The sequence below is a fragment of the Trachemys scripta genome, chromosome 2, assembly GCF_013100865.1.
Source record: "Trachemys scripta elegans isolate TJP31775 chromosome 2, CAS_Tse_1.0, whole genome shotgun sequence".
In the NCBI taxonomy this organism is placed as follows: Eukaryota; Metazoa; Chordata; order Testudines; family Emydidae; genus Trachemys; species Trachemys scripta.
The window spans coordinates 140,199,191-140,211,775 of NC_048299.1; the positions used below are offsets into that span (position 1 = coordinate 140,199,191).

Sequence of the window (12,585 nt, forward strand, 5' to 3'; positions counted from 1 at the left end):
CTCCCTCCCCCAGGGGGGCTGGGGTAATTCCAGGCTGATGGCTGGGTTTCTGCTGTAGGCCAGATGCAGACACTTTCAGTTCCCTCTTGTCTCCGCTCCTGGTGGGAGGTGCTGAGCCCCAGTGCAACTGTGACACCCAGCCGGCCGCACAGTGGCTCAGATCCAGAGCAGCTGAGCCAGCACTTGGCTGTCCCTCCCCCAGTGCAGGGTATCGGATCTGCTCTGACCCAGATTCCCAGGGGCCTGAGACACTGCAATCTATCGGGGAACGAAACAACGTGCCGGCTCCATGCGTGGCCCCCGGCTGCTCGCCCAGCTCTCCCCACCAGAGCCTCCTCCTCTGCAGAGCCCACCTGTCGTTTCCAATTATCCTCCAGCAGTGAGGGCACCCCCCACCCCCATCCTTCAGGGTCTTCAAGTGACAAGGCAAGACCTGAGGTGCCGTCACATTGCAGCCAGGTCCCCCTTGAGCTGGGGGGTTGGAAAATATGTGCACTTGCTGTCCCAGCCCCCTTGACATAAAGGTCCCGCCAGAGGGACCCGCCCCAGATGGTGGCCTGGAAAGCAATCGGGTCAAACTTCAGGGTCAGAAGTCCCCGCTGGGTGTTTAAGGCGCTATCTTAGGTGGCACAGCCCTGCCCTCCTCCCCCGGATACCCCCTCCCCCCACAAGGGATGGAGGTCAGGATTGCCCAGATGCAGCTCGGAATTTACTCACAATTCCATTTCCAGGTCCATCCCCCAGGTAGGAACAAACTGTGGAGGGGCAGGCTCCAATTCCCCCATGCCTAGGAGCAGCAAGGAGAGACAGGCCCAATCCCCCCAGGGCCTGCCGGGCAGAGCCCCTCATGCAATGGGAGCTGTTAGCCCGACCCCACCCCCATAGTACCTCCCACTCAAAGGGACTGGCTCTGCCATCAGAGGCTCCTTTGTCATGGAAAAATCTGTGTGCTGGCCCCAGGACCTTTCACCTCCACCACCCCATGGCAGTGCCCCAGTAGGGCAGGGTCTTGTTACACACACGGGCGTGCACACACACTCCTCCTCCGCACGTGCACATGCGTGTGACCCTCCCCAGTCAAACACACCAGGACACACGCAAACATGATCTACTCCTACTGCTCCTAGTCCTGGAAGGGATCTTCCAGGGCCAGGCAGGGCCATAACCGTGAGAGGCTCCGGCAGAGCAGCCCCTTGGAAGTCTCTCTCCCCAGTTGCCCGAGGCCCTGTGACTCTGCTGGTGCTAGTTAAGCCGCTCCCTGCAGGCTGGCTGGGCCATGCTGGAAACTTGGCTGGAATCACAGCCTCTCCAATTGGGGGACTCCAGCCATCCACACCCTAAGGGAGCTCTCCCCACCAGGGCATGAAGCACTGACCGGCCTGGTACCAAGCTCCGGGCACGGGTTGCACGGGAACTGATCTGCAGTCGTTCTGACACTGGCTGGGGGAGCAGCTATATATCCGGAGCCGCTGCAGCGTATAAATCCCCATTTATCCTCCTGGCCTGGAGTGAGTGTGTAGAAACAGCAGGTTGGTTATGTGTTCCAGAGAGGCTGCTGGTTTCGGGAGGCTGACGCAAGGCTCCTGGGAGCAAATTTTCTGAGGCACTGGGCCCTCGCAGCTCCCAGTCAGTAAAAACATCCACTGTCTGGATGTAGGAGGACCAACAGGCCCAGCAAAATGGACTGTGTTGGGACACTGACTTAGGATGCTGATAGACTGGGATCCAGTCCTCCCATAACCTTCTGCATTAAGCTAAATAGATGGAGCTCCTGGAGTCTCTCATTCTAAGGCAGGTTTTCTAATCCTTGAGTCAGTCTCCTGGCTCTTCTCCGCCCCCTTCTTCAATTTATCAACATCCTCCTTGAACTGTGAGCACCAGACCCGGACACAGGATTCCAGCAGTGGCTGCACCAATGCCAGCTACAGAGGGAAAAGAACCGCTCTGCTCCAACTCCACATTCTGTTACTTCTGTGTCCCAGGATCACATTAGCCCTTGCTCCAATCTTCCTGCAAAGGTGTAATGGCTTAGCTAGTCCTTGCCCTTTGTGCCAGGTGCTGTACCCCCAGTCAGCTGAACCCAAGCTCCCATGCTCACACTCACAGAGGTTCTAGACACCAAAGGATTCAGGGAGGCTTCCATTCCAAACCTGCCTTCTCAGTTGCTTGTAACTTTTCAGTCCAAACTCACTTGACGGCTTTTTTGGGGGGTCTCCAACCAGGGAAATCCAGTGATGCCTTGGAGGGCGAGGGGGGGTGGGGAGAGGGGGAAAGAGTGGGTCATTCACAGATATTTTTCACTCCCTTTGCTAATGGAAGTGATAGGTTCCCCAGGGCCCACACATTCCCTCTCCTTTATAATCCCCAAGAGCTTGACACTTTCCCCTTGGCAAACACAAACTCAGTAACCTGGCCCTGTAGCTCTCTCTCTCTCTCTTTGGCTTTTGCAGCCAGCCACTTGCGCACCGCCTGATGGCACAGGAATGCTCTGGCAAAGGTCTACAAAACAAGCCACGGTAGAGCAGGTACCCATCACCCAGGGTGACAGATCATGGGAGTCTCTGCAACAGTGACTGGAAGCATGAAGGCGGTGGCTTGATTGCCTTGGAGTTTAACTGCTAAGCAGCTCGGTGCCTGGCTAGCATTCAGAGGGGACACAGTGGCATGAGACTAATCTAAGATATGGTTCAGCAAAGGTTGGGGACCATCTGTTTCCTGGCCTCCGCCAAGAGAAATCATATTGCCCTTTGGTCTGTGCATGCCCTGTCCTGTGCTTGCTTTCTCGTGGCCCCCATGGGTCAAGATCAGACTCATCACATGACTGCCGGCATTTCAGCCCGAGCAGCATGGCCATACAGTCCCGGCCCTCAAGAGGGGCCAGGTGCTGCAGCATGCTCACTGAGCGCAGGTGAGGGGCTGTCACACGCATGCTGACTGCTTGTTTTCTCCGATCTATTGGCAACCAGTTTCATTGCTTGACACAGCAGGACCAATTCACTAGGGAGCAAGATTAATGACAGATGGGCTCTGCTGCCCACTTACCTATGGCTGGCCTGAGTGCATCACTTCACATTCCTTTACTCCCCTCACCGCCCCACGGGCTCAACCCAGCCTCTGCTGTCCCCCCACCTCCTGCCAACCGGGCAGCCAGGGATGCAGCACACCCTGACCTTCCAAGACACTCACCCGGGGCCCGCCCAGCATTATATAAGTGGGTGGGTGGATGAGCCTCTGCTTAACCTAGTTACCTAGTGAACTATTTTCAACAAGCACCCGAGCCAACATGCAAGCTGTGAACCTGCCAGGACAGCGGGCACCGCACTCAGTGGGGGAGGGCAGATACGGAGTCAGCCACTGTTCTAGCGACAGTGAGGGGCAGAGCAGGGGACCTGGGAGAGTTTCATCCGATTACAGCGAGGAGGGTTTGCAGCGGAGGCCAGGAGGTAGTGTCTGCCCCATTTCTGCCCCTCTCTGGGCTTGGGGAAAAGGGCCTTCCAATGAAAGCACAAGGCCCTGTTAGGGTCTGACTGGCTGAGAGCTCCATCCCCTGGGATGGCCGCTAGTGGGCCAAGCTCGGGGGCCTGGAGTTAGACAACCTTCTCCCCAGAGCTAACCCAGACTTCTGGCCCTCTTCCACAGCTCTGCCCCCCTGCAGCCCCACATGCTAGGACCGGCATGTCTGGCCTCCTGCTGGGCCAGAGCCCAGCCTGAGCTTGGGGCTCCAGCAGCAGTCACACTGTGAAGGGGGCAGTCGTGAAGGAGCCAGGGCGTTTCTGGCAGCACTGAAGCAGACACCAGAGCAGCCTGCACTGCCATGCTCAGGATAGAGTTCACAATCCACAGGCATGGGGCTGAAAGTCTAGGTGGAGATGTCACTTGGCAAGAAGTCTCCCTCTCTTCCCCAAATCCCTCCTGCTCATGGAAATCCCCTGAACAGGACAGGAGGGAAGCCACAGGAGTCTCTCAAAAGGGGGGGGGGGGGGGGAAGGGGAGATGTTCTCTGTGAGTCTTGGCCATAACAATCATCTACGCGTGGGCACTGTTCAAAAAGAGCCCTGGAGCTGGAAGCTGCCACGCCCCAACCCCTAAAGCCACCTCTGGCTTCGCCATGGATTCCAGCGCCTGATTTTTGACCCCTCCTGTGTGTGGACGGGATGGTGAAGGGCCAACACACTGCGATTACCCTAGAGAGCTAGTCTACTGGAACAGTGCCTATGCAGAGTCACCGGAACGTGAGCCCATTCATAGCAGTGGGACACGAACTTGCCTTGCACCACGGCTCTGGACCATCTCTCATCTGTGGGACCAGTGCTGTCAGCTCTTAGGAAACCAGGGAACAAAGTCACACCACAGCAGCAGGCTCCACCCAGCCTCCCCATCCCAGTGCATCCCACAGTGCAAACCAACCAACCCTTTCCAAGAGGTCATGCTACAGTGCCCAAGGGGTGGTGTCAAAGGGACAATAGATGGGCATGCCAGGCCAGGGCTGAAGCTAGCGGATTCTAGAGAAGACACTTAAGCAGAGGCCAGGCCTGCAGGAGGGTGGGGGAAGGTGGGATTTAGGAGCCTAGAGGTCAGGAGATATTCCCAGTATGCACTGTGTTAAGCTGATGGTAAGGCTGGGGCAGGTCTCAACAAGGGGTGGGCCAATGGACCTGCAGCACTGCTGACAGCCAAAGCACTGGACCAGCCAGTTTGCCTGATTAGGTTGCAGTCCTTGGTGTCCCAATGGTGGGAAGAGCGTGACCGTGCTCAGCCAAGCATTACCCCGCAGTCAGGTGGCCACAGAGGGCAAACAGGCAGCCCAGGGTGTGTGTGTGGGGGGGCAGATACCATATTTCAGCCCCACAAACACTCATCACAGTAAATAACCCTAGCCACACACTCCCACAATGAGCTCCCCCTCCAACCTCCTGCCACATGTCCCCACCTGGCCTGGATCTCTGCCGAAAAAACCCAGTGCACTGCCGTCCTAACGCTGGGGTAAAAGGGACCAGCTTAGAGACCAAACCACAAAAGACTCATGCAGCAGTTGCCCTGTCCCCTGTCTGCGGCCTCTCAGTCCACCCAGTTGTGACAAACTGGGGGTTCTACCCACACCACTTCTGAATCATGGCTGATTTTGTTATATTGGATCCTGAAATCCCTGGTAGGAAAAAAGCCTCTGGGTATGTGGATCACCCATCAGATAGCTGGGCTAGGCCCCCACGGTGACCAATCAGTACCCACCGATCCTCTGTTCAAAGTAAAACATCCCCAGAAGTCAAGAGCTGTTGCTGCTGGGTCAGCTGCTTGTCCCCAAGGCCCCAGCAAAGCAAGCAGCCTCTTTGGAGGGTCACAGCCATGCATGCCCCACGACCCATGGGCCTGTGTCACACCAGAGGAGGAAAAGGCAACAGTGCAACGCCAGATGCGCCCTGCAGGGGCAGGCAGCCCCCCACCCACGACACCTGGAGAGACTCTCTGTGCTCCCAACCCAGCATCCTCCAAGCTGGGAAATGCGGTGGGTGGGTCAGGCCCAGTCGGGAGAAGCCAGCTGGACCTGTGATGGCCAGTCTGCAGGAGGAGAGATTTCCCCCATTGCCAACGGTGTACCAGACAACAGCAAGAAGGCAGAAAACCTCTGGTGGCACAGATAAGCCATTGCTTGGGCGCTGCTGGGCAGAAACCAGAAGCAGCCTGCAGCTCATTCACCTAAACCAACACGCCACAGAGACACTGTCCAGGGCCTGAAAACCGGCTGGAACAGCCCGAGTGTCAATCTAGGACAAGCTCAAGGATTCCGCCCCCCCTCCGCCGGCCCAAGGCCTCTCCCTTCCCATCCATCTGCACTCAGCTGGGCCGGAGTCCTTGGCTGGAGCCAAGACGGGGGAAGCCCCCAGACCGCAGGCACTGTCTGGAAACCCCCAAGCCCACTCCCACGCAGGCGAGGAAGCATCGCGTGTGAATTCCCAGCAACCCTGGGCTCTTTGGCAGCTCTCGCCACCCCGGGAGACCCCTCCCAAGACCCCGGCCTCCGCCAGAGCCTGGATCAGCTGCAGACCTGCCCCCTCTCTGTGCAGGGCTCTGCAGGCAGCCAGGCCCCAGGGCTGGCCCACGGCCCCCGACCCACTCTGGGCCCGTTCTTCCGGCTCCCACAGGCATCCCCCGAAGGGGTCCTGCCCAGTGCCCACCTCGCCTTGCCCAGCCATGCCCGGAGCAGCGTCCCCGCCAGCACTCCCCAGAACCTGCCCCACACTGCGCAGGCAGCCGCAGCTGGGCGGCAGCGGGGGCCCCGGATGGCGACCCCGCTCCTACCCCCCAGCTGGCACCCGACCCACCTCGCCCATGGCATCAGCTCTGTTGCTATGGAAACCCACTTTTTCTGGGCAGCCATCAGCCCGAACCCGAATTCAACCGCAACCAGGAGCATTAAAAAAAAAATCAAACAAAAAAAAAATACCAACAAAAATGGCAGCTTCCAAGGCGGAGGAGGGGGTGGGGGGGGAGAGAAGCCGGGGGAACCCCCCCTCCCCGCCCTGGAGGGACCAGCCCCAGCGCCCCCGGCTTAGCCAGCCCCCCGATGCCTCCTTCCCCGCGGGCAGCCGGGCCGCTTGCAAAGGTTTTCCTTCCATGCAACAAAGGAGAGGGCGCAAAATATCCTCCCCTTCCCGACGCGCTGGCCTCGGGGGGCGCCTTCCCCAGACCCCGGCGGGCATCCCCTTACCCCAGCCCGGGGACGCCGCCGCCCCCCCCCGGGGCCGTGCCCAGCCCCCGCTCCGGCCCAGCCACTTACCTTCCAAGGAGACAAAAATGGCCCTTTGCCTTCCTCGCCCTCTTCCTCCCTGCGCGGCGTTGCTGGGGGGGGGGAGGGGGGCTCACTCAGCCTGCTGCTGGCCCGGCTCCATGGCGGGGGGGCGGGGGGGCTCGGCGGGGGGGGGGAAGGGGGGAGCTCGGCGGGCGTAACTAACAAAGCCCTGGCGCTGCGGCCCCTCCGTGCCCTGCCTCCGCTCCTGCTGCTGCTGCTGCCTGAGCCACCGCGGGGTGAGTGAGCCGCTGCGCGCAGCTCCCCACCTCCATCCTGCCTGCCTCCCTCCCAGCTCCAATTGCACAATAGCAGCCCGGCAGCCTCATCAATATTCATAGCCTGCTGGGAGGCTGAGCCCTCCCTCCCCCACCCAGGCGAAAGCAATGGAGCTCCTATCTAGAGGCAGGGGATTTTGGGGGGGGAGGGGGAGTTGGCTGCAGCCCCCCCACCCCCACTCGAGGTGGGAAAGACAAACAAAGGGCTTTGCTCTCTGCTGGAGGCCGGGTTGGCTGCACAGGGGCACTGGGATTTCAGCCCGCGCAGGGAAAGGGCAACTGCGCGCCCCCACAGGGGTTGCCACCTGTGCGAGTGTCCCCCTTTTTTGAGGACAGTGTTCTGGGGGCTCCGCACGCCTCGCCATGGGCTCGGGATCATCTCATGCATGCCTACCTCCCAGCCACCCACCCCTGGCATTGTGACCCGCCGGAGTGCGGGGCGATGTGTCCCAGTTAGGAGGCCTCGGCTACAGTTCCCTATGGGAGTTTGGAGCCTAAATAGCCTTGGGGATCCAGGCCTTGGCCCTTTTGCTCATGCTTTCATCTCCGGAGGGCCTGGGCTTTGTTCCTCATGGCAGCCAAGACAATGCTGCCACCCACCCCTGACGTGTGTGCACCCGACTCTGCTCCCCAACACAGCACCTTACACAATTCAGGCAAAACACCCTAGAGGCCCCACATCCAGGCACTTCACCCCTAACAGTCTCCCACGCCCACTATATGCTGTCACCCCCACACAATTCCCAGATGAAAAGCACAGCTATGTATTATTGTTATGAACACAACACCCCCATCCCTCCCCCACACCCCTGATACACCCCACATTGCCTGAGCCAAGCTGAGCTGCCATGCTCTGTACAGTAGAGATTCAGGTGCAGTATATTGTAGAATCATCTCTGAATGTAAACTCCCCCAAGGCCCTTAGATGTAAACTCCCCCAAGGCCCTTAGCCCCTGGTAGCCCCATGGACCAGCAATGACATAGAATACTCACAGGCATAAAGCCCCCTCTGAGTAATAGCCTGGGGCAGGGGCATGTCAGATGAGGGGGCCAAGAGGAGGTTTGACCAGAGCAGTCCTTTGACCTGATGTTTTCCTGCTGCTGCAGCCCCCATGGTCCTATGATGGTGGAAGATGCACAGGGCCTAAATCAGCCCCTGAACAGGGGAGGCAGCACTGCAGGGAAGAACCCATCCCCCTCTCCTGGGCATCACTGCTCCCTAGAGGCCATTAGGGACAGGAGCTTTCCAAGGAGCCTGGAAACTCCGACCTGTTTTTATGAAACCTGGCACCATTCCTCTTTGGGCCTACACAGCAGCTTCAGTTCCCCTCTGCTGGGGTGCCTCAGAGCTCATGCGCAGGGGAGCCCATTGCAGGGCCCCAGAGGAACAGCTGTCACCCACTCTGACAGGCGAAAGTGGAACATTTTACCTCTTTTTTTCAAACCGTTCCTGTTCCTTCTGTCACTTAATTAATCTGGTTTTCCCCAGGACACGATCTGGGTGTCTCCTGGGAACGGATTTGTTGTTTGCTTGAGTTTGTTTCAATGGCATATTTCATCACTATTTTATTTTCCAGCAGTGCAGCCAAAGAGTCAGGGAATGTGCCCCCCCCCCCCCCCACACACACACACACAGACACGCTGCACTGGCTTGGAATACAGTTTGGTGTAGGATTTTGGTGCCCTCCATGTGCCGATGCATGAGCCTTTCCCTGTGCAAAGGTGTCTCTATTGTAAGCTGTAACATGAAACAAATGGGTGCGAGGGTGCCAGAGTGCCAGCCACAAGCCACCGGGGCTCTCAGAGTAGGCCCTAGCTGATCAGCAGTGGAATAGTGCACAGCACTTCCATGTGATTTCCCATTAGGGTTCAGAATGAACAATCAAGGCACACAACTCTGTTTCAGCATCATGGATTGAGTTAGTCGCCCATGGATGTTGCAGAATAAATGCAGGCATGTGGCTTGGTGGGATGATGATGTTAAAGGCCTCTCCAGTCCCACCTTTGTACTTCCTCCACCTGCCTTTTCCTCTTCAGCTCTTTCTCTTTTTCACCCCCTCTTTTTCACTTCCTTGACTCCTTGGTATTAGCACCCCTGGAGACAGCAGCCATGCCTATTCCCAGCGGAGGGTGCTGCTGTCCGTTGGTTCGGGAGTGTAACATGGGCCAGAGAATTTTATCAGTCACCTCTTCATGCAGCCCAATACCCTGTGTTTGGCTAAAGCATCCTCCAGAAAGGCAGCCAGTCTTGATCTGAAGACATCAACAGAGGTAGAAGCCACCACTTCCCTGAGGAGTTTGTTGCAGTGGTTACTCACCAGCACTAGTACAAATTTGTGCCTTATTTCTCATTTTAATTTGTCTGGTGTCAGCCTCCAGCCATCGGTTCTTGCTCTGCCTTTCTCTCTTTTAGCACCTGGTGTTTTCTCCCTGGGAAGGGTGTCGTGTGTTTGTACAGCACCGGGCACAAAGCATCCAGGACAAGGGCTCTGAGGTGCTATGAGAACACAAAGATTGAATAATAACAATAATACTCACACTGCAATCACATCACCTCTTGAGCTTTTTTTTTGATAAGATGAACAGATCCAGACCTTGAATAATGTTTGCGGCACTTCTCTGCACCCTATCCAAATTTCCAACAGACCGAGGGTCTATCCAAGTTCTGGCCCAGAGTCCCCAGTCATGGGAAGGACAGCTGACCACACTACAGTATTATTCTCACCTCCCTTTCTCCCACAAGTCCATCTCTTCTGCTCCCTCCAAGATTCCTACACTGAGAAATAAAACCAAGTATTTGATAAAACGTTCACTCAATTTCACCTTTAAAACTTAGACCTTTTGTATAGATTCTACTAAGTGGGATAAAACTCCAGTAGCAGAGCAGTAATGACACCTTGTAGCTATTTGCACTGCCATCATTAGGTTCCAGAATCAACAGCCCTATTAAATGGATGCAGCACACTGCTTCACACTGGCTGGCTGCAGACTCAGGAATGCAGCCTGGTCTCACACAGAAGCTTTTCTCCTTCCCAGCTAAAAAGGGCTTTGCTTGAATGAAAGCTGAAATCTGGCAGGATGTACTGGATACTTCACTCCTGCCCCTCCACAGGAGACCTTCATTCAGAGGAGGGCAGGGGCTCTGAGGCAGTTATTCCCACTGGCCCTGGACACAGGAGAACACGTTAATTTTTACCCACTGTTCAAAGCTGAGACAAGAGGCACCATGTCAAGTCTCTGCTCACTGCCCGATCCCCGACGGCACTGCTGTGGTATGAAGCCAGGAGCCAGTGATGCGAGGATGTCCCCTTCCTGATCTGCCCTGGAACAACTGACACCGGACTCCAGAGCGACCACTGAAGCCACTGCATGCTGCAGCAGGACTTCCAGGGAACGTGTACGCTGTGCAGACTCGCCCAGGGTAGCTCAGATCCTTGGACCCCACTCCTGAGTCAGCAACAAGGGGGGAGGGAGTGGCATTTCTGAATGATGGATAACGCAGGATAACTGGAGAGGGCCCCAGTTGCTTTTCACACTGTAAATTCAGGTCTGGTCCCAGAAGGCCCTGTAGATGTCTGGAGCTCTGGCAGTGTTACGACACCAACCAAGCTCTGACTGCTTCAGACTCCTCGCCATTCTCTCAAATGCCTGCCAAACCCTTGGGGTAAAAGCTCTCTGCTCCCTCCAGAGAAAGGCTGAGAGAGCTCTAAGGAGTCCTCCTGCAAGCTCATCTTAGGCCTTTGTTGGCTATCAGACAGCAGCCAAGAAGTTGCAGACTTGTTAGTTCCTTCACAGGTCATCTTTCTGGAACATCCCCCTCCAAGCTCACTCTCCCTCCAGGAGGCTGTTGAGCAGAGCTGGGGTTTGCTGTTGCTGTGACCTCCCTGGAGATCCCTCAGAGAAACGATGTTTCCAAATCTTTCAGCAAATGTTACATGATTTGACTCTCTCTCAATTCCTGCCTGGAGCATGACTGGGCCAGCGCAGCAATTTGCAAACGGAGAATAAAGCCAATTGTACATGGAGAAAATGACCAGGAAAAAAATCTTTGTTAACTTCTAGGTGTCACCTACCTTAGGGGGAGACACTTGGAGAATGCTGTGCTTCCCTGAGAAAGCACAGAGCCTGTTAGCAGATCAAAGATACAGTCTAGTAGCTGATTTCTCAGTTACTGATGTGATGAATTGGTTCATCATTCTAGATTTGTCGCATCATGCTGCAAAGGGTTAATGATTGCTATGAAGTGGGTCCTTGATACATGGACAGTCCCCCACGTAGTGTGCTAAGCACCTCTCTTTCAGGCTAAGTGGAAGGAGTAATTAAATGGCCCTTTATGTAGCAATAGCTGGAAGCAATAGAAGTCACCACCCAAAGCACTAGGCCGTATAGTTTGAGGGGTTTCCTTGGAATTGGTTGCAAATGTGGGTGCCAAGGGATTATTTGGCAAGCAGTTTGTGTGCCGGAGCAGAAAAAGCCGACATCGAGAGAGGCAGTTATGAACCTGGCCCTGAGAGAAGCAGACAGCCCTCTGGAGAGGTGGACTGGGGGATTTCTGAGCAAGGAAACTGCCTGCTGCTTTTTGTTTCTACTGTGTGCAGGGAAAGAGGACATGGTGTACGTTCCCTGTAAATGAACAGGATGGCACCAGAGAAATATCTATCTCATATCGTCAATTTCCCCTCCTCAAAGAAACAAGCCAGGAGGCCCCGGATCTCTGCTTACTGCTCTAGCCCAAGGGGCAAGAGTTCCTGAGGTTCATCCCCAGACTTCGTAGCATCTGTGCTTTTTGATGAAGTGGAGCCTTCTGTTTGAATGTCTAGGCCAATGTTTCAGCCCACACCCAGCCAGCCTGTCTCCCCCAGCTACTGGGCTGGCCGGCCTAGAGCTCAGACATGATGCTAGAGTCCAGCTAGCTCTTACAATGACCAATGGGAGCCCTGGGGCAACCTAGAGAGCACAATGCCCCATCACCATCCCTCCAGGCTAAGGGTAGCGCCGAGCAGGCAGGCCAGTGCAAGGCAGAGAAGGAGCTCCTAGGGATGGGGGTCGGGACGCAGAGAGAGGGGCAAGGGGCAGATCAGAGTCAGGAAAGCTGCTGCAGAGGGAGAAGAGCTCTTGTCTGGGACCCCTCACACTCTTGCAGAACCTTCTCCGTGGGCAGAGGAGACATGTTCACAGCTGGGAGCCAGTGTTCCTGGAACAGCCTGGGCTCGCTGGCTTTCCCTAAGCCAGGCCCCGCACTCAGAGTCCGTCACCCCTGCACCGGTTTTTGCCTCCCTCATCTGGCAGCTGCTTTGGCCTAAGGGCTACCCTAAGTTGTGACCCTATTTCTCTGGAGCTTTGCAGGGGTGCAAGAATCTCTGGGGACGGGTCTACCTCAGCCACACCCCCTTCCTCCTCTGGCCCATCCCATGCCCAGGGCTTCTGCAGTCAGCTGAGCACAGGGGGTTCCCGAGATAGGGACACAGAGGGGCCCTCACCCCTGCCCTGTGGCTCCTTTACAGGAACCTCACTGGCAGATCA

At 56.5% G+C, this 12,585-nt stretch overlaps 1 protein-coding gene across 2 annotated transcripts in view; it reads right to left on the reverse strand.

The window, feature by feature from the left end:
• The window catches only part of ZMIZ2 (zinc finger MIZ-type containing 2), a 47,641-nt gene extending 40,568 nt beyond the window's left edge, over window positions 1-7,073 (reverse strand). For both annotated transcript variants that reach the window (XM_034761587.1, XM_034761589.1), the window contains exon 1: window positions 6,776-7,073. The gene's annotated coding sequence lies outside the window, so the exon portion shown is untranslated. The remainder of the gene's footprint in view (window positions 1-6,775) is intronic.
• Window positions 7,074-12,585: the final 5,512 nt, after the last annotated feature.